We start from the raw sequence: 25,574 nt of genomic DNA on the forward strand, positions 1-25,574 counted from the left end.
CTTGCAGCGAACCATTATCGTAATTGTCGGAAAGTCTTTTCACCAATCTGCAGAGAAAATCCCACACTCACAATTTTGTAATAGGTGACGTCCAGTTTCAACCTGTACAATTGTCATGAACGTATTAAAGTGTTACAGTTGTCTTACTTGTCAACTTAGAATTTTCAGAGAAGATATTTAAATGATTTTACAAGCTGTTGCTACTTTTAAAATAGTTACATTCATAACTTAAACTTCTTAGGAATTTCATAGTTGTTGCTTGTACACTTCTCCTGTCTTAAACTTTAAGTAACCATCAGGGAACCCCGTATAAGAGCTTCTGAATAAAATGCCCAGGACAGGGAAGGGACAGTTTGTTTTCCCTTCAGAATGTCATAAGTATTTCATATCCAATCAAACTGTCATTAACTTCACAATATCTGCGTTTAGAGATGTAGTAGTTAAGGCACTGGACTCGGATTCAGGAGAAATGGATTTCGTATTCCCTCCCCGCTACCCTTATTTTTTCCACAGTTTTACGAGATTGCTTAAGCAAACGCCAGGATGATTCCTTTGAAAAGACAAAGGACACGGCCGATGTCCTTTCCGAACCTGGTCCGATCCAAGATTGTCGTAAGTCTCGAGTAACCTCGATGACGGTTGGTCGATAAACTCTAATCTTTTTTCGTTTTTCAGCTTTACAGCAGAGGAATGAATTAGATTAAATTGAATACATGCACGTAATTGTATCTGTATAAAGACTCAATTATACGACACCTCTTTCAATCCAAAATGAACATAAAGATTTTTAATTTCTCTTTATCGGTTTCATTACGAGATAATGAAAATCAAGAATAACTTTTTGGAAACTAGATTCGAATAATTTTACAGTGTGCTGCTTGTTGAATTCTGTAACAAATGATGAAATCACTGTATTTTTAAACGTTTCTTCAGTCGCGTAATAGACCAGTGCTAAATATCTGGAGTGTAGCTTGCTTCACTCTGGAAAGGGTAATGTTTTCCATACAAATTAAGTTCATTTTGCACGTAGTTGATTTTCTGCCCTGCACGTAGACTTTTAGTGCATGTCTCAACAGAATTCACTAAGTCCTATGAATTTTCATAGCTGACAAAATAAGGAATATTTTAATTCCACTGATTGTATGTTGGTGAGATTCCGCAAAGGATTCTAGAATTTACCACCTCAGTATCGCCATTCTTTATTTTTTTCAGGGAATTATCTAAATATGGTGCATTTCGTTGTCTTTGCTGGGGGGATAACTGTCCTGCATGTAGCATCATATAATTTTTTAACAAATAATTGTTTTTAGTGGTATCAACTCTTCAAAAAGTAGTTAATACGGCATAAACTCGTAGACTGTCTTGTGGGTAAAATTTGAAATGTGAATTAATGAAATTCATTATGAGTGTTTCACGTGTTCATCAGATTCTGCTCAAGCTAGCATTTTCCTGGGAGATTTTCCCCGGTTGATTAAAAAAAAAAAATACTTTGAAAGAAGTCCGTTTCGGCGTGAATGAATGTTTGCTTGCATGTATTAAGAAAGTATAGTTGTAGTGTGTTTCAAAGTCATATAGGCTTACTTTGTTAGGTTGTTTGTGCAGAAGTTCACTCAGTGGCCCGGTCACTGCGGCTAAGACAGAGGCACGGAGATTTAGTCCTGCCTAGTCTTCCACGGTCCATTGCAAAGAGCAGTCACTGTTAACCGGCTTGGATATTGTGACTGAGCACGCACGTAGTGCGGTCAGTGACTTCTTTCTGATATTTCCTTTTCGCAAATTTTTTCAGATTCTTGACCAAATATTTATGTGAACTGGTTGTTACCAGTTTATTCGTATTTGAAAGTGGCTTTCCTTCATAATACAGTTCGGAAACGGTATGCTTGAGGATACTTGGCAGCGTAGTGGAATACAATTGGCTTCAGTGTTAATGTTCCTTTCGCGCACCTTCATTCGTTTCTTTCAATTTGTAGGACCTTCTTTTGTTAGGAACATCAGAGCACAAACGTGACTTATTAGAAGGAATTAGTTTGGGATTTTTACTCTTGTCATGACTACTGCTGAGTGTTAAACGGCGTCTGTGTACAATTTTACGGTATCATTTTCTTTTGTAGGCAACTTCCGTATTTTTAAGGATTTGTGTTCGTTTCTGGTGTTGAAGAATGACGTGGTCCATAAGTTCAGTACGTGCAATTATACGCCGACCGGCACGAGGCCTGCGGCGGCGCTGGAGAGCCGCCTCTTGTCTCTGCTGCCGGCCACACGGCAGTGAATGTTAATTCCTACATCTCATTGTAAAGTGTTCCAAGCTTTTACAATTTACTCTCAAATGCAGGAGAGGTGCACATTGTTTGTGGATATGAATAAATTCTATCTTCAAGCAGCTAGTATGTTTTAGAAATTTAGTCTTTCCAGAATCTGTTAATGGTATTCTTTGATATCTAAAATACAGGTCATTACCGATCTTAAATTATTCCCCATGTGTGTGTGTATTGACTTCGGAGCCAGTTTTCAGCACTCAGGAATATCTTCAGTTGATACAGGGTTCACTATTTGAGTACTCAGTTGCGCAGAAGCAAGCTCAAATACACCTAAAAAAACAAAGGAATGATGTTAAGTAGACTCTGACATACGTTGATAATTTATGAAAACGTTATTGGAAAATATTAACAATCTAGAGACAAGGTGATAATCAGTCTTGATCGCTAAGATTTATTAAAAATTATTATTATTAAAAAAACACGTCCAAATGTTAACCGGTTTTGATTTTCTCAAAAATCATCTTCAGACCATGCCTCATCAGATTGCTAGCAGAGACAATGGCTGTAGCATTGTGTCGGAGAACACCAATGGTAACAGTTAACACTGGTCCTCAGACACAATGCTGCAGCCGTCATCTCTGTTCACAATCTGATGAGACAGGGTCTGAAGATTATTTCTGATAAAATCAAAACCGGTTAACGTTTGGACTTGTGATTACCAATTTTTAATAAATCCTTGCGATCAAGACTGATCATCATCTCAGTTATCTATAGATCACTGATACTTTCCAATATTTTCAGAAGTTATTAACGTAGATGGGAGTCTACCTAGCATAACTCCTATGTTTTACTGGGATATTTGAGCTTCCTTTTGCGCAAGTGAGTAGCCGAATAGTGACCCTGTATGTTTAGTAATTAACACTTAAGTTTCCAATGGAAAACAATGAAGGGAAGATTCGGTGTCTCCCATAAGCGCTTACTGTTAAAATTCGGAGATTAAATCTTAAGAAAAGACTAAAAAGCACTTGAATTCCTCTCATATATTCTGTTGTGACCAGGTGAAACTACTTTCGCCCTGCCGCTGCTGTGGATTCTTTCATTGCTCTGGGAGAAGACTCATCATACTAGAGCAGATGAAATATTAGTTCTCTTTCTTGCATAGAGAAATAAGATTTAGTTAACTTTGATACAGATCTCTATCACACGATTGCTTTATATTATAACTGTTATTGACTATTAAAGCAACACTTGATGCAACAGATTAACAAACTGTTCTCTTGCAGTACAGTGTTCCACATTTAAATTAACAAGTCCATCAGAAACTTTATCTCGTTGGTCCCGCGCTGTGACGCTGACTCCTTCAGCTGTTATGAGCTGGGAAGAGAGTTTGCTAGCTGGACGCTATAATGAACTCAGCGTGAAGGCGCTGCTATTTGTGAGAAGGGGGCATGGTCTTCTGAAGCTCCTCCAATACATTGTGGAGGATTGCAACGAGCCCTCGCTAATGTCTGTGGTATCGATTCACGTTGCCCGCTTTGGCATGGTACTGCGATCTCTGTACGACACCACATATTCCATATACGATGACTGTAAAATTAAACATTGGGGTACACAGATGTTTCATGTCATATGTGTGTGTGCGTGCGTGAGTTTTCCCTTCAAAGTATGATCCTTATCACTTGAACTTCAGTTTACTTCCCTCACGACTATGGCACACAATTTCATTATGTTCCTGCGTTGGCACTCGCCTGAAAGAAACTGTACAAGAGAGCGAAGTACGCACGTTACCTGTAGCGAATCCCCTTATGAAGTACGGAATAGTGAGAACTGTGATATCTGACTGGGCGAGAAACAGATACAGCACAAGAAAGATAGAAATGGCTATCCGGTAAATGCTATAACGCCCTATTATATGTAAAACAACGCAGTGCCGTACAACATGTGATAGTTCCCACAGATACTTCTGCAGGTGCGGCATTCCAAGTTCGTTAATGGAAGATTAAAAGCATTTCTCACTCTACAGTTCGATGATTAAACAACTATATTCATTGAATAACGTCAAATATGGTACTGGAAATACCGTCGATGCCAGTTCGTAAAATTCTTCCAAGCAGTGTAGTTGATTCATTAGCTCCATATTAACATAATCAGTAAGTGTTAAAGCACTAGCGAACTGTGCCGTTAGATTTCTTGTTTTTTCAGTTTGCAAGCAAAATAAAATACATGAAAACAAAAATTAGTAGTTGAAAGTATTGCATGAATTCACAACGATAAATTGAAACTATGACTCAGAAAATCTAATGCGTCTACAATTCAAAAGATATGTAGGGCTTATAGCATTAAATAGTACGTCTTAAGGGATAAGAATAAATAAATGATTCTAAAGATAGTTTTAAAATAACGGAGGAATATTCAGTAACTTTCAGACAAAAAAGTTTATTGTGTATAAAAGAGCAAGAAATTTTAAATTCTTCCTTCGTATGGGTAGTTAGTCGTACACGCAAGGAAATAGGACACTGCCATACTTCATTGTTGGCTTTCCTTCTTATTTTCAATGTCAGTCCTCTGTATAACAACTATCAAACACTTAAGGCTTTTGTTAATGAAGCACGTGGCGAAGGATGACCAGCAGTCGTAATCATGGCATGGTGTGAACTAAGTTCCCGTGTTACGCTCAGATCACTTCAGAAACTTACGATATAGGTAATTTCTTATTCTGTACTTAATGCTTTAAGCGCGTGCAGTCTGGTAAACAGTCACATAAGGGGAATCTGAGCAAACGATTAAAGTATACAAAATTGTGAAAATTAGGGCACTGAACTTTTCTTCGTGTAGGCTGTACTAGAATGACCAGAACAATGACGGTAATATGTAGTTGAGCATCTGGAGATTACATTTAAGAAAATGTGAAGTTTTCATATTTGCTTCTCAAAGGCTGTTTTCGCCATCATAAGATCGAAAAATTTTCATTTTATGTTGCACTTGGTAGGTGTACATCAACGTATTAATAACTTAAGTGTATTTTAACACTTTTCAGTAGCTCACATTCCTGTCTCTTTCATACAAATTTTCCATTCGATTTTAAACTGACTACTTTATGAGCTAGAGATCTGAAATTTTAAACACAGATCAGAATCGGTTGACCGTGCAATATTAACTCGCTTTCTTGTCTGCATGATCCACCTAGATCCCATAGGGGTGAGGGTGAAAAGAGTAGGTAACGTTTGATATTTCAGCTGTCGTGCAGGATCTCTGTATTGTGTGGATAGTACTGGAATGTATTCAAGTTGGTATGCCTGGAACACGATAACTACCTCACGATGGCACTGCTATATCTGCGAGCGCTGGTATCACTTCCACATCGCCAGTCTCAGGGCGCAGCAGGGCCTCGCCGTCTTGCGTTACACTCTGCTAACCTCTGTTGACAGCTCTTGGCCGATCGGTGAGTCTCTGCTGGTTTTCGATTTGTTCTCGATCCTTTTCAGATTCTGATCATACTGCACTCATGCTCATAAATTAAGGATAATGCTGATACGTGGTGAAACAACGCTCTGGCGGGCGGTTTGCGGGTTTAAATCACCTCGGCGTATGACCATGCGGGGCATCTGACCTGCGGTCGTCGCACGATGGCGCTGGCAGCAGTCCACATATGCAGAGGTGTGTTGGTGCATGCCAGAGTACGGTACAGCGAGTAAGTGTGCAGACGTTTTCAGACGTACTAATGGTGAATGTGTGTTGGAAATGGCTCAAAGAACACATATTGATGACGTCATGAGGGGTAGAATACTAGGGCGAATGGAGGCTGGTCAAACACAGCAGGTCGTAGCACGATCCCTCCGTGTACCACAAAGTGTGATCTCGAGCTTATGGCAACGATTTCAGCAGACAGGAAACGTGTCCAGGCGCTACAGTACGGGACGTCCACAGTGTACTACACTACAAGAAGACCAATATCTCACCATCAATGCCCGCAGACGGCCACAGAGTACTGCAGGTAGCCTTGCTCGGGACCTTACCGCAGCCACTGGAACAGCTGTCTCCAAACACACAGTCTACAGACGACTGAATAGATATGGTTTATTCGCCCGGAGACCTGCAAGGTGCATTCCACTGACCCCTGGCCACAGGAGAGCCCATAAAGTCTGCTGTCAAGAAAACAGTACGTGGTCATTGGAACAGTGGTCCCAGGTTATGTTCACGGATGAGTCTGAACAGTGATTCTCGCCGGGTTTTCATCTGGCGTGAACCGGGAACCAGATACCAACCCCTTAATGTTCTTGAAAGGGACCTGTATGGAGATCGTGGTATGATGGTGTGAGGTGGGATTATGATTGGTGCACGTATACCCCAGCATGTTTTTGACAGAGGAACTGTAACAGGTCAGGTGTATCGGGACGTCATTTTGCACCTTTTCAGGGGTGCAGTAGGTCCCACCTTTCTCCTGATGGATGATAAAGCACGGCCTCACCGAGCTGCCATCGTGGAGAAGTACCTTGAAACAGAAGATATCAGGCGAATGGAGTGACCTGCCTGTTCTCCAGACCTAAACTCATCGATCACGTCTGGTACGCTCTCGGTCGACGTATCGCTGCACGTCTTCAAACCCCTATCACACTTCAGAAGCCTTTTCTCTGCCTCGTGATGGCTGGGTGTTGTGTGCTGTCCTTAGGTTAGTTAGGTTTAAGTAGTTCTAAGTTCTAGGGGACTGATGACCATAGATGTTAAGTCCCATAGTGCTCAGAGCCAATTGAACCAATTGAACTTCAGGAGCTCCGACAGGCACTGGCGCAAGTATGAGAGGCTATACCCCAGCAGCTGCTCGACCACCTGATCCAGAGTATGCCAACTCGTTGTGCGGCCTGTTTAGGTGTGCATGGTGATCATATCCCACATTGATGTCGGGGTACATGCGCAGGAAGCAGTGGCGTTTTGTAGCACATGTGTTTCGGGACAGTTTTATCAACTTATCACCAATACCGTGTACTTATAGATCTGTATCGTGTGTGTTCCTTACGTGCCTATGCTGATAGCGCCTGTTTTGTGTAGTGCCACGTTGTGTGGCACCACATTCTGCAACTCTACTTAATTTATGAGCATGAGTGTAATTAGGAACAATAAAGCAATATTAATAGTGAACAACACATTAGTGATAATTTATTCGATGGTCAAGGAGACAGGCATCCAATGCAATTGAAGCTTAAGCTTAAAGGAGGAGAAGCAAAAAAGAGAAGCTTCAACTGGAATCGGAAGCAAACCGCAATATCAGCTCTTTTACGAAATTTGGTTAAAGAAGTTTCCGAAAAGCGGTGCAATGTCGAATGTGAAAATGTCACGGAACGAGTGGTTGAAGCGAGATCATTCTAGGTGGTGGACGCACATTCATCTCGACATGCCAGTGATGAGCAATGATGTTCTCAAGCATGTGCTGAAGAGCGTATCTCTCGCTTTGGTTCAAAATGGCTCTGAGCACTATGGGACTAAACATCTGAGATCATCAGTCCCTTAGAACTTAGAACTACTTAAACCTAACTAACCTAAGGACATCACACACATCCATGCCCGAGGCAGGATTCGAACCTGCGACCGTAGCGGTCGAGCGGTTCCAGATTGACTCGCTTTGGTAATGAAGCGCTTTCTTACGCTCAAATAAGAGCTACAGAGACTACCGAAGTGCATATATCTCGACAGGAATCAGATGTATTGAGACAATGTGAACTAAGAGCTAACAGACAAATGAGTAGCATGAAGCAAAACTACGTAAAAGCTATTCTCAACAGGTAACTGATTAGGCAGATTTCCTGTAAAATATATTTTCAGGTCATAAGAGGATTCAATGACAGGATTTTAGCTCTCCAGAAGAATATAGTTTCTAAGATTATATCAGGTTCTTAAAGGGGAAATTCAACTGTCAAGATGATTCTGTAAACATTGTAAATGTTCATTTTGTTTTAAATTTAATTTGTTTTACAAAAAAATTTGTTTTCATGCTACAAGAAATGAAGACATTGTTTTATGAAGAAAAATATAGCGATATAAAATAGATGAAGGTATGTAATAGCGATTGCAGGGTTGGGCCACAAAATCCTAATAGAGGCCCATAATAGGAAGAAAAATTTAAGAAATGAAAACTATGATATAGCGGTTAGTCACTGTTTGGCGACGTTCAAGCCATAAGTTCAGTTCCTGTTTCCTGCAATTATTTATCAGCGAATTTTTATGATTTCTGTAAGACTGCTCGACAAATATATGGAATGATGAAATAAAATTTTATGTACGAGTACATGAGAACTCCCTGCTGAGACAGGCAGTTCAGCTGTGTGCGCTCAAGAAACGTGCTTTTGATGGGAAGTGATTAGCTGTTGATGACGACTCTACTCTCGTAACTGACACTCGATTCCGGATTCTGGGTGAAAAATAAATTTTTAATGTCAGACTGTCTAGGGCTCCGAAAACCGCGTGTATACTACATTCTGTGGGGAAAATCAGAAGACCAGCCACAGAAAAACAGCGACACTCCAGAGTGGACAGGCCAAGGAAATAACTGTTGAGAACTGCCTACAATAGAATCGCGAAATGAAATGCAATACTAGAATCACTGTAGAAGTTCCTACTTTATGGAATAGTGTAATTATGGAGTGAGACTGAAAGTATTATAGTCCACACATTTACAGGGACTGAGCTTTCATTATAAGCAAGGCATCAGAAATGGCAGTCAGTTTAAGTTTAAACAGAACATTTCATCTATAAGAGCTGAACACACATAGAGGATATGTTTCAGGAAGTACCGGCAAGGGCGCAAGAAGATGCCCGTAAATCTTACAAGCATTTAGCAGCAACATAGCGCCATTCGGTATCCTCTGTTGCTTAGTGAATATTTGATGTTGTAATCCGCTATATTTCATTAGAAAACCTGTGGTTATATGTAACTAATAACTTACCAAGTGGCCCAAACCGCAGTTAACGAAAAGAAAGCTGGAAGTTCTGTTGCGGATTTATAAAACATCATATATAGACAAGACAGATTTTTTCTGAATATAGGTAACGAAGCGTTGAACACAAACGATAAATTTAGTTCACAGCCATGACTTAATCACCAAGGCAGACGCTTAAAGCTTTCTTATGCATATTAATGAGATATCAAACTGAAAAGAAAATTCCGGAGCTTTCTTAAACAACTCAATCTAACACTTTTTCATTTTGTGTGGTTAAGTCTCTGGAAAACATAGAAGGAAAGAAAGACGGAAGTTAACGTTGCTTGGTTATTTTATTCAACAGTATATGGAATTACATTTTGAGGAAAGAAATTGCATAAAATAGCGCAGTAAGGATATCATGCAGAGATCACCCACCATGATCTTGTTGACAAGTATTTAAGAGATCAACTATTTTACATACATCACAGTACATTAGTTTTTCATGAAACATTGAAAATAATAAGTTAATTTTGAAAATAATCGGAAAACTTTTCTTCTGTGCAGCTCCTCGTGTTCCATAGATGAATTTTGTAACGATTCTTTATTTGAAGAAATGATACAGAAATACCTAATTATTATTATACACTCTTTTAAAAAATATATGAAATCTGTTTCAGCCATATTTAAAAGTTACACACCTTGTAAACTGACGCGTTCCACCCCATTGCGATATTCTACAAATGATTTCTGGAAAATATAACTAAACTAAAATCACTAATGCTGAATTTTCGATAATTTGTATACATCTATTCTGTGTGGCGTTTCTACTTTCGCTGAATTTAGCTCGTCACTGTTTGTGTGCTTACAGCGCTGACGATGAAGGCATCAAAATATGTCTAGAACAAACAAATTTTTCGCTGTAATTTACCTCAACAAGAAGAAGAAACTCACCATGAGATGCTACGAAATGACACAGAGAAGTGTCCAAATTTAGCTTCAGATTTGTTTACGGGAGATTTTCTTGCAAGTAAGGTTTAGCAGCCTGTCTACCCTTACTTCAGAAGCAAAACTGAAATTGCATACAAAATGAATACCACTTGTTGGAGTGCAGGAGCTTATATATACGATGATGCGGCATAATAGTAATATGCTTTAAAATGAATGTTTTAAACCTCTCAGACAAATCAAGTGAAGACTTTTTAGCGTAATGTCGTACCAGATATTCACACGGATGCACTGGACTCTGTTACGAATCCATCAGGAACTTGTTAGTTCCTTTACACAGCACTCTTTCGCACCACAAAGTAATGTCCTGGTGAACTGTAGTATTTACCAGTGAAAAAACTCAATGAATATTATATTTTACTGCCAAAATCCAGATTAAGGGGACAGGAGAGTAGGAGGAATCAAAAGTATATTGATGCCTATAAGACAGAGAGTTACAGTGAAGCTGGCTAGTAGTCCTATACTGTTGTGAAAAGTTTTGAATGAAACAGCAGCCTTTAAACTGTAAAGAATGGAAGACGAACGTTTTAGGGAGGTTTTGTGATAACTAGTGTCAAATACCTTTAGAGCTGGTTACACAGAGCAAAAGAAGAGTAAAGGTGTGAAACTTAAACTGAACAGTTGTTTTCTAGAGCACATGGATGTTCGAAATTATCAGACCCAAGAAAGTGGTGTGAAAGGAAAAAATTTAATTACCTTTTTATGGTTGGCGTTCAGACATACAAAACGTTTTAAAGACGCCATAGTCGCCATTGACAGTAAAAATTATTTATTTTCTCCATTGAAATTCCGACATTCAGGCCATTATCAAGTGATGTACCACAAGAAAACTGTGCTTTAGCACACCTCAATCAAACTATAAAAATCCTCTGACATGTACATATGTCGTCGAAGTGTCTGAGCTTTTTACAAATTCCAACGTCTTTCATATAAATACGAACAAAGTACTATTATTGTACACTGTTTAAGTGAGAACAGAGGCAGAGGTTTGTTGGGATTTATGTTAAAAATGGTAATAATGTTAGAAGTCTCAGATGCGACGATGACGTGTGCATGTAAGAAGATTTTGAAAGTTTGACATGTGGTAAAGCACAGTCGTTTGCAGTATACTACTTGATAATGGCCTCACGGCCAAAATTGTGATAATGAGAATAATTCCTACAGTCAACGACTGTTAAGATGTCTTTTAAAAACGTAAGTGCTGGAAAGTATATGGCTCGACGATAAACCAAAATGATTCAACATTTGATCACAACTATATGCATGAGTTACGTGAAAGTATATTCACACTATAAGGTACATATTAGTCTTAAAGGGAAATAAGAACTGATACAGTTTGAGCACATGACGTAGCATGTAAAAACACAAATTAGCTAACAAGTTTATGCTTCAGTGACATGTTCACCAGTGATACAAACGTTCTTGTAGATAGAGGTACTTTAGTAATTGTATTTGCCATTGTACAAACATTAATACTGCAGTAGCCTTACTGGACCAAAAATATTTGTTCATTAATTATGGTCTCCAGGAAGAAACAGTTCTTCGTTCAGAGTTTTGTCTGTTTGAAGTACGTTCGCCTGGCAACTCGAAACGAAATTTCAATAAACTTTAAAGCATAATAATTGATGCAGTGTCCAGAAATGTGAGTTATAAAGTAAAAGTATTACGTCAGCTTTATTATTCAGAAATAAGATCCATTTATACATAGCAAACTGACTGATATTATCATAGTCAACATTAGGTATTACGACGCTGTTTCATAACTCCAGTATTAACTGCAGAAGAAAAGCGCCATACTCAGAAAGTGATTGTGACGAGTGGTACAGGAATAATATATTAAAACAATAACATAGGTAACGAACATGTGGCTCGAATTTAATTAATAAATAGCTTTGAAGCAAATCTCTCTGTGCGGTAGCTTATTGCTATTTAGTATTTTATGAAATTAAATACTAAAAAGTTTCACTGCACTTGCATCGGAAGTAAACTGTAAAATACTGTTATATTGACGCGATATTAATTCACAGGTGTTACTCATATGGAGGACGGAGTACTAGCATGATTTTGTGCTTACGTCACCAGTCTGTATAACATTAAAGGACTCTCAATATTTGTTTTAAGACATACGTACGTTGCTATCAAGTTCTGAAAAAACGAATATTATCAAGTATGGAAAAATGTATGAATGTGACAGGTCTTAATGTGAAGGAAAGTTGTAGTCAAAATGTATTAATTAAAAGGTGGAAAGAGATTAAATATTGAAAATGATGGAACCTGAAGTCTGCGAGATAACTTCAGTAGGTAAAAGGGTAGTCTGGCAGTTGAAATAGCAATAAAGTTATGTAAAAACCGTGGTCTGGAGCTAAGACTGAAATACGTGATGCAAACTACCGAAGATGCGAGATGCATTAAAAATGCTCTGGGAAGATACTGAAACACGGTAAGAATATTAGAGCAAAGCATGAAACCAAATGACGCAGCCGTAGAAAACAAAATGTTGAAACGATGTAACAGTATTTATGCAAATTCTGTGTAGGAGCTTTGGAGACACTGACGTTGTCCATAGTTGAGCAAGAAATACTTCAGAATGCCACAGTGTTTAGTAATGAAAACGAGTTCAGTTTTTCAGTTTTCTGAATATTTAGTGAGCTTCCTTTAGTTTACTGTTCGTTGCACAGCTTACCTGTCCGACAGTTCATAATCCTGTTTATCTTGTGAAGTTGAAGATCAATAGATCAGTTTACGACGCCAGTACATGAGATACACAGCAACATTAGTCGTTACAAGCAGGGCAGCTACGTAAGTGTCCCCAAGCCGGTTTATCGCAAGAGTAATAAGAGAACGTAATTTATGATTTAATACTGTAGTAAAAATATACACATTTTCACGTCCTGCGCCCCATTTCTTCTTGATTATTGGTTTAAGAACATTAGAGAGCTGCAACTAATTAGCCTCCACGTTTCATCTGTCTGTATTGGGTGGCTGCGGTGGCCACTTTATTTACTCTTTCATTTCTATAAATACCGTAGTGAACTTCCAAGTGCATAGTAAAGCACGGATTTCTAGTTGCATACCTCACAATCAGATTCATAATGATTGGTTTCAACACAGTAAGAGATACTTCAGTAATTATAGTGGATATCTGGAGCAGAGAGGATAGCAGTGTAATCGTTCAAAAGTTTATCTGGGTGTTGAAGAATAAGGTCTCCTTCAGAATATGCTTATAGAGAAGCTCCATACTTAGAAACCGTGTACAACCGCTCGCTCTATGATAGATCCGTACCTACACACTGGAAAGTTGCACAAGAAAGGAAGTAGGAGTAATCCACTGAATTACGGACCTCTACCACTGACGTCGATATGCAGTAGGCTTCTGGAACACACACACACACACACACTGTGTTCGGACGTTAAGTTAGCTAAAAAAAGAGTCGATGTATCGACAAACAGGCAGCAGGGATTCAGAAAATATCGTCCCTGTGAAATAAAACTAGCACTTTGTTCACAAGTGGTAAAGAATGCTATTGACAGAGAATCTCACATTGATTCCATATTTCTACAAGGCTTTTGACACCGTTACTCACAAGAGACTCCTAATCAAGTTGCGTGTCTTCGGAGTATCGTCTCAGTTGTGATACTGGATTCGTGATTTCCTCGCAGAAAGGAGACAGTTCGTAGCAATTGACGGAAATTCATAGAGTGAAACAGAAGTAATACCTGGCGTTGCCGAAGGTGGTGTTATGTGCACTCTACTGTTCCTGAGATACCCCATTTAAGAGACAATCTGAGCAGCCCTCTTAGATTGTTTTGGATGATGCTGTAATTTCCAACCTTCAAAACTGAAGATGAAACCAACAGCATATTTATTTAGACGAGAAATCTGTATGGTCCAAAAGGTGGCAATTGAATCTACATAATGGAAAGTGCGAGGTCTTCCACATCTAAAGGCTGCCAATTCAACAACATACCTAGGGGTCACAGTTACCAACAAATTCAAATTGAAACTAACACACAGATAATGTTGTGGAGACGGCGAACCGAAGACTGCGTTTTATTGGCAGAAAATTTAGAATGTTCTACTAAAGAGACTATCTGCCTACGCTTGTTCGTCGTCCTCTGGAATGCTACTGGTCTCTATGGGATCCTTGACAGACAGGATTGACTGAGGTAAACGAAAAAGTTCAAAGTGGGGCAGCTCGTTCAGTTTTATCGTGAAGCAAGGTAGTGAGAGTTGCAGATATGATACGCGAGTTGGGGTGGCAGTTATTAAAGCAAAGGCATTTTCCGTTGTGGCGGTATCTTTCCACAAAATTTCAACCACCAACGTTCTCCTCCCATTGCGAGTATTTGTTGACGCTCACTTAAAAAGGAAGAAACAATCGCCGTAATAAAATCAGAGATCAGAACACGGAAAGAAGTAGTAATGGAAAAGTGGCTCGCTGAACGCTCTGCAAGGCATTTCAGTGTGAATTGCTGAGTAATCACTAAGACACAGATAGAGATCTGTAGATGACTCTGCATCCGAGACAACATGCTACGACCTTACTACAAGGAAATGCTAAATCCCGCACAAATTAGTTTCATACCCCACACAATCGTACTCGGGAAACAAGGGTAGATTTGGAAATGAGTCAAATGCTTTGTGCAATTTAAGAAGCATTGCATCTGTCTGACTGCCTTGTTCAATGGCTTTTAGAATGTGAAAAAAAAGCGAACGGGTAGCTTTCGGATGACAGATATATTCGGAATGCGACTGGTTGACATGAAGACCATTCTGCACGAGGTACATCACATTTGAGCTCACGCTCTAGGAGTCTACAACAAAATAGATGTCAAGGATAATGGTTCTTATTTTTGTGGAGCACTTCAGGTGCCCTTCACGTGGCCGGCCTGTGTGGCCGAGCGGTTCTAGGCGCTACAGCTTGGAACCGCGTGACCGCTACGGTCGTAGGTTCCAATCCTGCCTCGGGCATGGGTGAGAGTGGTGTCCTTAGGTTAGTAAGGCTTAAGTAGTTCTAAGTTCTAGGGGACTGATGACCTCAGACGTGAAGTCCCATAGTGCTCAGAGCCATTTGAACCATTTTTTGAACCCTTCACGTGGATGGATGTCACCTGCGCTTTCTTGCAACGACGGGGCTCGGTTATTTTGTTGGAGGATCTACGGGATACTATGGTTGAAAGCGCGGCTATTTCAGACGCAAATTTGGTATAGAATCTGACAGGGGTTTTTCCATCGGGCTTTGGAGCATAGTTAAAATTGAACGATTTCAGCTGTTTCTCAATGCCACTTAAACCAATACCTGCTTCATTAATATTCGCTGCGTTGCGAGAATTAAGTTTTGTTAATTCTCCTGGATTTTCCTTTGTAAAGGGAGATTTGAAAACGGAGTTAAGCACTTCGCTGTCGTTTTAATACCCTCAGTTTAATTTCCTGTCCCGTCCATTAGTGTCTGGACACTGACTTTGTTACCACTAACAGACTTTATATACGACCAGAAGTTTAGAGTTTTCTGGAAGATTTTTTGAAAACATTCTGCTACGGTAGTCGAAGGCTACACGCTTTGCCCTTTGGACTCCGAAACGCGTTTTATTTATCATCTCTTTATAGACTTATCCTTGGTTTTCCATATTATATAGTAGTCTGATTCTTAAAAAATTTCTTCAGCCAGTCTTATACCATGGAGTGTCCTTCCTATCATGAACTGTTTGGCTCAGAGCACTATGCGACTTAACTTCTGATGTCATCAGTCGCCTATAACTTAGAACTAATTAAACCTAACTAACCTAAGGACAGCACAAACATCACTGCCCGAGGCAGGATTCGAACCTGCGACCGTAGCGGTCGCTCGGCTCCAGACTGTAGCGCCTAGAACAGCACGGCCACTCCGGCCGGCCATGAACTGTTTAGAGTAGTAACACTATGTGATCAAAAGTATCAGAACACTCCCAAAAATATACGTTTTTCATATTAGGTGCATTTTGCTGCCACCTACAGCCAGGTACTCCATATCAGCGACCTCAGTAGTCATTAGTCATCGTGAGAGAGAGAATGGGACGCTCCGAGAAACTCACGGACTTCGAACGTGGTCAGGTGATTGGGTGTCACTAGTGTCATACGTCTGTACGCGAGATTTCCACACTCCTAAACATCCCTAGGTCCGCTGTTTCCGATGTGATATTGAAGTGGAAACGTGAAGGGACATGTAGAGCACAAAAGCGTACAGGCAGACTTCGACTGTTGACTGACAGAGACCGCCGGCAGTTGAAGAGGGTCGTAATGTATAATAGGCAGACATCTATCCGGACCATCACACAGGAATTCCAAACTGCAACAGGATCCATTGCAAGTGCTATGACAGTTATGCGGGAGGCGAGAAAACTTTGATTTTATGGTCAAGCGGCTGCTCATAAGCCACACATCACGCCAGTAAATGCCAAACGGCGCCTCGCTTGGTGTAAGGAGCGTAAACATTGAACGATTGAACTGTGGAAAAACGTTGTGTGGAGTGACGAATCACGATACACAATGCGGCGATCCGATGGCAAGGTGTAGGTATGGCGAATGCCCGGTGAACGTCATCTGCCAGCGTGTGTAGTGCCAACAGTAAAATTCGGAGGCGGTGGTGTTATGGTATGTTCGTGTTTCTAATGTCGTTTTGCGTGGCACTATCACAGCACAGGCCCACATTGATGTTTTAAGCACGTTCTTGCTTACCACTGATGAAGAGCAATTCGGGCATGGCGACTGCATATTTCAACACGATCGAGCACATGTTCATAACGCACAGCCTGTGGCGGACTGGGTACACGACAATAACATTCCTGTAATGGACTGTCATGCACAGAGTCCTGACCTGAATCCTACAGAACACATTTGGGATGTTTTGGAACGCGGACTTCGTGCCAGGCCTCACAGACTGACATCGGTGCCTCTCCTCAGTGCAACACTCCGTGATGAATGGGCTGCCATTCCCCAAGAAACCTTCCAGCACCTGATTGAACGTATGCCTGAGAGAGTGGAAGCTGTCATCGAGGCTAAGGGTGGGCCAACGCCATATTTAATTCAAGCGTTACCAATGGAGGGCGCCACGAACTTGTAAGTCATTTTCAGCCAGGTGTCCTTATACTTTTGATATCATAGTGTATGTATTAGAAGCATGGCCAGCCAATAATTTAAACTTCAGCTACAGTTGGTATAAATACTCCAGTATACAGTTAAATGTTTAAATATCCACACTGAGACATGGCACTGCTCCCTCTTCACCTGTATAAATGTTTCTTCTTGCTGTCGTTGCTCTTTGTACTTGACAATCACTTTTGCTACTACGGATTAGTGTCACTGATACGTTTCAGTGTGGAAATCGTGAGAGGTCAAGATTATTTGTTAGCATTAATGCCAATATATTTCCGTCAAGTATAGGAATCCGAACTATCTTTTCTGGGTTGTTTTCAGAGATGGTTCGTTTTCGTGGGTCGAGCACAAGCGCTCACGAGCAGCGCGACACGGTCATGTTCATGGTGGAAGGGAAGTCGGCGATGTGTGATGACGAATGGTTTGTAATGAAAATTGGAGGGATAAAAATTATACGTATAATGAATTTTTTATTTCACCAGATTGCTAAGTTTTTTAACGAACAGTATCAGAAAATAACCGCAGATTTCGTTCGTTGAGTGTGTTTAGGAAGAGGAGTTGTGTCCGCTGTAATCTTACTCCATTTACAAAGTTGTTATAACATTTGAGTTAATATTCTTCAAGAGGCGACGTTCGAAAAATGCTTCGCATACCTCTCTTTGGAACTTAACGTAATCCACAGGACAAGTATTCCTTTCAGCCACTATTGGAAATTGAAAATAGCATTACCACACATTTGTTATGTCGAATGCAAGACCCACTTCTTTTTCTTACCTCTTCAAAAAGGTGAAACAAATATTTCCCGAACTAGAGGACAAGAAAAAAGTGTGAGGAAAATATCAGTATTGTTAATCCCATAATATTCCCAGACTGAGACCTGGATAGTTTGTAACAGAAGAAACATTCAAATTTTTTGAAGAAGTTAAAAGGAACACATTTCAAATTCTTTCTCAAATTGTATTTTACTTCTCAGCTTCTGGTTTTACTTCGATAACGCGATATCTTGCAGTATTGCTGAACCACCGTCTGCAATTGAGCTCTTTAGCTTTGTGGACCGAGATTGCTTAAGTGACATGAAATAAGACGACGAACGAACAAAAGGCATCGGTTTTCATAATTTTGCCACACCATAGTTCATAAACTAGGAGATGTGAAAATAAATTTAGGCACTCCCACGTACAGTGATTGTAAGAGTGAACAAAGACGACGTCTGGAAAATTCGGTAACTTTGGCTTCGAGAACACGTTCATCTGACGTTTAATGACGTAAATTGCTAATAGAATAGTTCCTCAAAATTATCCTACTGGGAACGACCAGAGGGTAATCCTGGTGTGTCCAGTGGAATATATGTTCCATCTACTAAAATTCGTAGATTCTGTCGTTACAGCGTTGACAAGCGACACTCCAGTGCGAACGTGTCTCTACTTTAATGCTGTATCATCACTGTTCAGACATGGCTACTCGCTGCTGGCAGAATGCACCTCGCTGCTCGACGGGAGCCTTCTTACATCAACACTGCAGTCTCGCCGCTGGCATATCGCTGGGCGTAGAGGATTATAGCTGGGAACTTTACCTTGATGCTTTTCAGATCGCTAGTTGAGTCGATTTCTTACAGTGTGTGAAGCAAAAAGGATATTTCCTGCATAGCCTGATGACAGTATTAGTGGTTACTTCAGGCCACAAATTCGGTTATTGACAAGGAGAAAGATTAAGAGGCTGTATGCACCCTTTGTTTCTAAAGAAGGAAGAGACTGTTTCACACATCGAGCGGGGTAGCGCAGTGGTTAGCGAACACTCGCACTCTGGAGGACGACGCTTCAAACCTACGTCCGGCCATCCTACACTACTGGCCATTAAAATTGCTACACCAAGAAGTAATGCAGATGATAAACGGGTATTCATTGGACAAATATATTATAACAGGAACTGACATGTGATTACATTTTCACGCAATTTGGGTGCATATATCCTGAGAAATCAGTACCCAGAACAACCACCTCTGGCCGTAATAACAGCCTTCATACGCCTGAGCATTGAGTCAAACAGAGCTTGGATGGCGTGTACAGGTACAGCTGCCCATGTAGCTTCAACACGATACCACAGTTCATCAAGAGTAGTGACTGGCGTACTGTGACGAGACAGTTGCTCGGCCACCGTTGCCCAGACGTTTAAAGTTGGTGAGATATCTGGAGAATGTGCTGGCGAGGGCAGCAGTCGAACATTTTCTGTATCCAGAAAGGTCCGTATAGGACCTGCAACATGCGGTCGTGCATTATCCTGCTGAAATGTAGGGTGTCGCAGGGATCGAATGAAGGGTTGAGCCACGGGTCGTAACACATCTGAAATGTAACGTCCACTGTTCAAAGTGCAGTCAATACGAACAAAAGGTGACCGAGGCGTGTAAACAATGACAGCCCATACCATCACGCCGGGTGATACGCCAGTATGGCGATGACGAATACACGCTTCCAATGTGCGTTCACCGTGATGTCACCAAACACGGATGCGACCATCATTATGCTGTAAACAGAACCTGGATTCATCCGAAAAAAGGACGTTTTGCCATTCGTGCACCCAGCTTTGTCGTTGAGTACACCATCGTAGGCGCTCCTGTCTGTGATGCAGCGTGAAGGGTAACCGCAGCCATGGTCTCCGAGCTGATAGTCCATGCTGCTGCAAACGTCGTCGAACTGGTTGTTGTCTAGCAAACGTCCCCATCTGTTGACTCAGGGATCGAGACGTGGCTGCACGATCCGTTACAGCCGTACGGATAAGATGCCTGTCATCTCGACTGCTAGTGATACGAGGCCGTTGGGATCCAGCACGGCGTTCCGTATTACCCTTCTGAACCCACCGATTCCATATTCTGCTAACAGTCATTGGATCTCGACCAACGCGAGCAGGAATGTCGCGATACGATAAACCGCAATCGCAATAGGCTAAAATCCGACCTTTATCAAAGTCGGAAACGAGATGGTTCGCATTTATTCTCCTTACACGAGACATCACAACAACGTTTCACCAGGCAATGCCGGTCAACTGCTGTTTGTGTATGATAAATCGGTTGGAAACTTTCCTCATGTCAGCACATCGTAGGTGTCACCACCGGCGCCAACGTTGTGTGAATGCTGTGAAAAGCTAATCATTTGCATATCACAGCATCTTCTTCCTGTCTTAAATTTCGTGCCTGTAGCACGACATCTTCATGGTGTAGCAATTTTAATGGCCAGTAGTGTATTTAGGTTTTTCTGTGATTTCCGTAAGTTGCTTAATGCAAAATGTCCGGATGGTTCCTTCGAAAGAGCACAGCCGCTTTCCTGCATCCTTTCCTAATCCGAGATTTTGCTCTGTCTGACCTCGTTGTCCACGGGACGTTTAACACTGATTTCCTCCACTGTTTAATATCCCATCGACAACGGTCAGTAGTGACGGAACATAAAATCAGTTTATGGAAGGCTGGGAAAGGAAATCGGCTGAACCATTTCAAAGGAACCATCCACCCGTTTGCCTTAAGCGCTTTGGGAAAATCACAGAAAATCTGAATCTGGATTGCTGGGGGGGGGGGGATTAGAACCGTCGTCCCCGCAAATTCTAGTCCAGTGTACTAACCACTGCGCCACCTCGCTCTTTTGAATGTAGACCGTCTACAATGCAGATTCTTTCACCAAACCCAACAGCACAAGAATCATGCAGAGCACCATTTTTAGACTGTTGCGAATGTCGTTTCTAATTTCACAGTTTTAAATATTATTGAATTACAAAAAGTTCAAAATTATTGATGTAATTTCTGTGGAGGGGTATGTCTTTGCTTACGCCTTGCTGCTCTTATCTCCCCAGCACAGCCTGGCGATGGTGAAAGAAGTCCACTCAGGCTTCTGGCTGCATTTAGGCTGTACCGCCACAGCTCGCTGCACCGCTCCTCACCTGCTACGGGTGCACACCATCCCAACAAACCTTCGCCTGCGCCAGCGAAATTGCATGCCTCGCAAACAGAAGCATGGAAATCGAAAAAGGATTACTCCTGCGATGACTTTCTGCACACATGTAGCCAGTCAGTGTCTGGGTCTGCGCCTGACAAACGCCAACGTTCTAAGCAGTCAAACGAAGGTAAACGATCTTCCTCTTCTCCACGTCAGCATTCTTCAACGAAGTCACCACGCGATGCCCTCACCTGCCTGACCTCTGTTTCACCAGAGTGCACCGCCAACAACGAGTTTACTGGCCAACTGGAGGAATACAGACACCTCTGTCGAACTAATGGACCAGGATTCTCCAGCCTCTGAACGCGGTCGTTGTACACGTTCGAATTCTGGCACTCGGGAGCCACGTTGGTGACTGCCCCCTTATTTGACCCATCTCCTGTCTATCATCAGATATGGTTATTCTCCAATGGAACTTCCGCGGCATGACGTCCAATAGGGTTGAATCCAGTCCTCTTGCGATCATACTGTCCAGTTGTTTTCTGCCTCTAGGAAACAAAATTACGCCCTCACGATCACTTACACCGACCACTCTTAACTTCAGTTCGTTTTGACCTTCTCCCTGAGGCGAGGAGCTGCTCATGAGGGAGTCATGTTGCTCATTCCAGACAACGTCTATAGTCACACTACCTAGTTGCACACCCAGCTTCAAGCTGTTGCTGTCCATCTTTCCCTTCCTGGTTTCACTTTCTCTCTTCGCAATCTCTACTCCCCCTCGTCTTCTGCTGTCACCAGAACAGACATTTTGCAACTTACTGCTCAACTTCCTCCCCCCCTTTTTGCCGCTCCGCGACCTCTGTACTCACCATCCCAATTGGGGCTCTCCACACCCTTGTCAGAGAGGTTCTCTATCCTAGTAGATACCATCAACCAGCTCAATCTAGCACTCCTTTCCTCACTTGGACTTGTCGATCTGTATTGCTCAGCTTGCTCGTCGTCTCGAGTGGTCCATTCTCTCCGACACACATTCGAGTGACCATTTCCCCTGTGTCATTTGTTTGCTAACGCCTACGCCATATGTGCGTCCAACTAACTGGCAGCTTTCCAAAGTTGACTGGCAGGTGTACTCATCCCTGGCCACTTTCGATGAGCACCATTTCCCCTGCATTGATGACCAGGTAGAATACCTTACAAACGCTAACCTTATTGCCGTGGAATATTGCATACCTCGCGCCTCTTCCTCGCCGCGACGTGCTCCGATCCCCTGGTGGATTGAGGCATGCCACTACGCAGTCCACGCGTGGAGACGAGCTCTCCGCGGTTTTAAATGCCATCCAACGATGGCGAACTACATCTGTTACAAACAGCTACGTGCACAGTGTGTCCGCATTTTCAGGGATAGCAGTGGCTTTATTTTCAAAGCTCTTTCGACAGTTCTACTCCCTCTTCTGTTGCTTGGGGGTAATCTCCGGCGGCCTTCAGGAACTGTGGTTCATTCCCCAGTTCCTAATCTGACCATAGCGAACAATGTCATTGTAGATCTTCTTGAAATCTGCAACACCTTGGGCTGATATTTTGCAGACATTGAGTTCCACCCACTACCATCCTGCCTTCCTCCCTCTGCAATAGGCGGCGGAGGCAAGAACGATGTCTTTCTCCTCCCAGAATCGTGAATGTTACAGTACGAGGTGCATTCAAGTTCTAAGGCCTCCGATTTTTTTTCTCCTGGACTGGAAAGAGATAGAAACATGCGCATTGTTTTAAAATGAGGCCGCGTTCATTGTCAATACGTCCCAGAGATGGCAGCATCGTGCGGCAGATGGAATTTTACCGCCAGCGGCGAGATTGAGAACTGTTTTAAATACTTAAAATGGCGACGTTTTCCTTACTTGAACAGCGTGCAATCATTCGTTTTCTGAATTTGCGTGGTGTGAAACCAATTGAAGTTCATCGACAGTTGAAGGAGACATGTGGTGATGGAGTTATGGATGTGTCGAAAGTGCGTTCGTGGGTGTGACAGTTTAATGAAGGCAGAACATCGTGTGACAACAAACCGAAACAACCTCGGGCTCGCACAAGCCAGTCTGACGACATGATCGAGAAAGTGGAGAGAATTGTTTTGGGGGATCGCCGAATGACTGTTGAACACATCGCCTCCAGAGTTGGCATTTCTGTGGGTTCTGTGCACACAATCCTGCATGACGACCTGAAAATGCGAAAAGTGTCATCTAGGTGGGTGCCACGAGTGCTGACGGACGACCACACGGCTGCCCATGTGGCATGTTGCCGAGCAATGTTGACGCGCAACGACAGCACGAACGGGACTTTCTTTTCGTCGGTTGTGACAATGGATGAGACGTGGATGCCATTTTTCAATCCAGAAACAAAGCGCCAGTCAGCTCAATGGAAGCACACAGATTCACCGCCACCAAAAAATTTTCGGGTAACCGCCAGTGCTGAAAAAATTATGGTGTCCATGTTCTGGGACAGCGAGGGCGTAATCCTTGCCCATTGCGTTCCAAAGAGCACTACGGTAACAGGTGCATCCTACGAAAATGTTTTGAAGAACAAATTCCTTCCTGAACTGCAACAAAAACGTCCGGGATGGGCTGCGCGTGTGCTGTTTCACCAAGACAACGCACCCGCACATCGAGCTAACGTTACGCAACAGTTTCTTCGTGATGACAACTTTGAAGTGATTCCTCATGCTCCGTACTCACCTGACCTGGCTCCTAGTGACTTTTGGCTTTTTCCAACAATGAAAGACACTCTCCGTGGCCGCACATTCACCAGCCGTGCTGCTATTGCCTCAGCGATTTTCCAGTGGTCAAAACAGACTCCTAAAGAAGCCTTCGCCGCAGCCCAGGGAATCATGGCGTCAGCGTTTTGAAAAATGTGTACCTCTGCAGGGCAATTACGTCGAGAAGTAACGCCAGTTTCATCGATTTCGGGTGAGTAGTTAATCAGAAAAAAAATCGGAGGCCTTAGAACTTGAATGCACCTCGTTCTGCTTTCGCTGTGAGGGAGCTTAAACATGCACTTTCTTCGTCCTGGTCATCCGCTGGAGAATCGGACGGCGTTCAGATTCTGACGCTTCAGCCAGAGCCTCCGCGGCCCGACCGGGACCGCAGCCATGCTTGCGGGCCGAGCCTCGACTCGCGATACCTGGTCTGCCCGTCGAGCCGCACCGAGGTCAGCTGAGCCGAGCGGTGCCCACTCACAGCCCGAATCCGACTGGCCGCCCGTGGGGCTCGGCTGCTCACCAAGTCGCGCACCCTCGGTACCACACCGTTCCAGGCGCCGAACGAAGTCTGTGGCCCGTGTGCAAGCGGTTTTTTACTTCGCGCAGAATTTGCTGACACAGTACTTCACCTCCAGTGTTACATTAAAAAAACAGATTGCGTAACATCAGAAACAAGATGGTTACTTAAATATCCACCGTTGTTTGTAATTGTTAAGTCGACTTATTGTCACGTGAGCGTGAAAATACTCTATACACGACGATGCAATGAAAATAGTTATTTTTATTAAAGGTTGCCCTACTAATTTCCGAATTTTTGTGATACTATTTGAGGAAATGGCAAGTACTTAAAAGCTTTCATTGATACACATGGAAGTTAGATGATTATATCACAGCACAACTGTCCTCACATCGTATGAAGTTTCTTTCTCTCAACAGGTAAACCTTACCCAAGGCAAAGTCTGCCATCAGACTGGCTTATTTGGCAGAAATTATGTTACAAACAAGAATGTAAAGCCTGTGTAAAATTTTGTCATGCAATGCTATCTCCTGATTTTTTCAGACGAGTGTCTGTACCCTCTTCCATCTTCAGGGAAACATTTTTTGTCTTCCACATCTTTTTTAATCCTTGCCGTTGGAAGGACCTTCACTATTCGATATTTATTTTTGACATAATAATAATATTAATAATAATAATAAGGGGGACGGTTAGTGTCTTGCGCCGAACTGTCTGCATAGGGCTGTATTAGTTGGCCACTCACTAGCGGATATTGCGGACGGACCACGGATATTTCCGACGGATTCTGGAACATCTGCAGTTTCCGCCTATGCAGTGTTGTAGACCTTGTGACTGTCACCTGCAGTTCTCGGAACATCCGGTCCGGGCTCATTAGCTGGGCGCCCACGCGCGGATTTCCGCAACAACGGGCCACACCTCGTTCATAAAATCCATTGGTTTTCCTGCAGTTTTCACAGACGGGCTACGGATATTTCCGACGGATTCTGGGATTCTGGGACATTTGCAGTCTCCCCCTCTTCATTAGTGGAGACACGACCTTGTGACCGTCACCTGCATTTCTCATTAGCTGGTCGCCCACCTGCGGA

The sequence above is a fragment of the Schistocerca cancellata genome, chromosome 4 (genome assembly GCF_023864275.1).
Source record: "Schistocerca cancellata isolate TAMUIC-IGC-003103 chromosome 4, iqSchCanc2.1, whole genome shotgun sequence".
NCBI classification, from domain to species: Eukaryota; Metazoa; Arthropoda; class Insecta; order Orthoptera; family Acrididae; genus Schistocerca; species Schistocerca cancellata.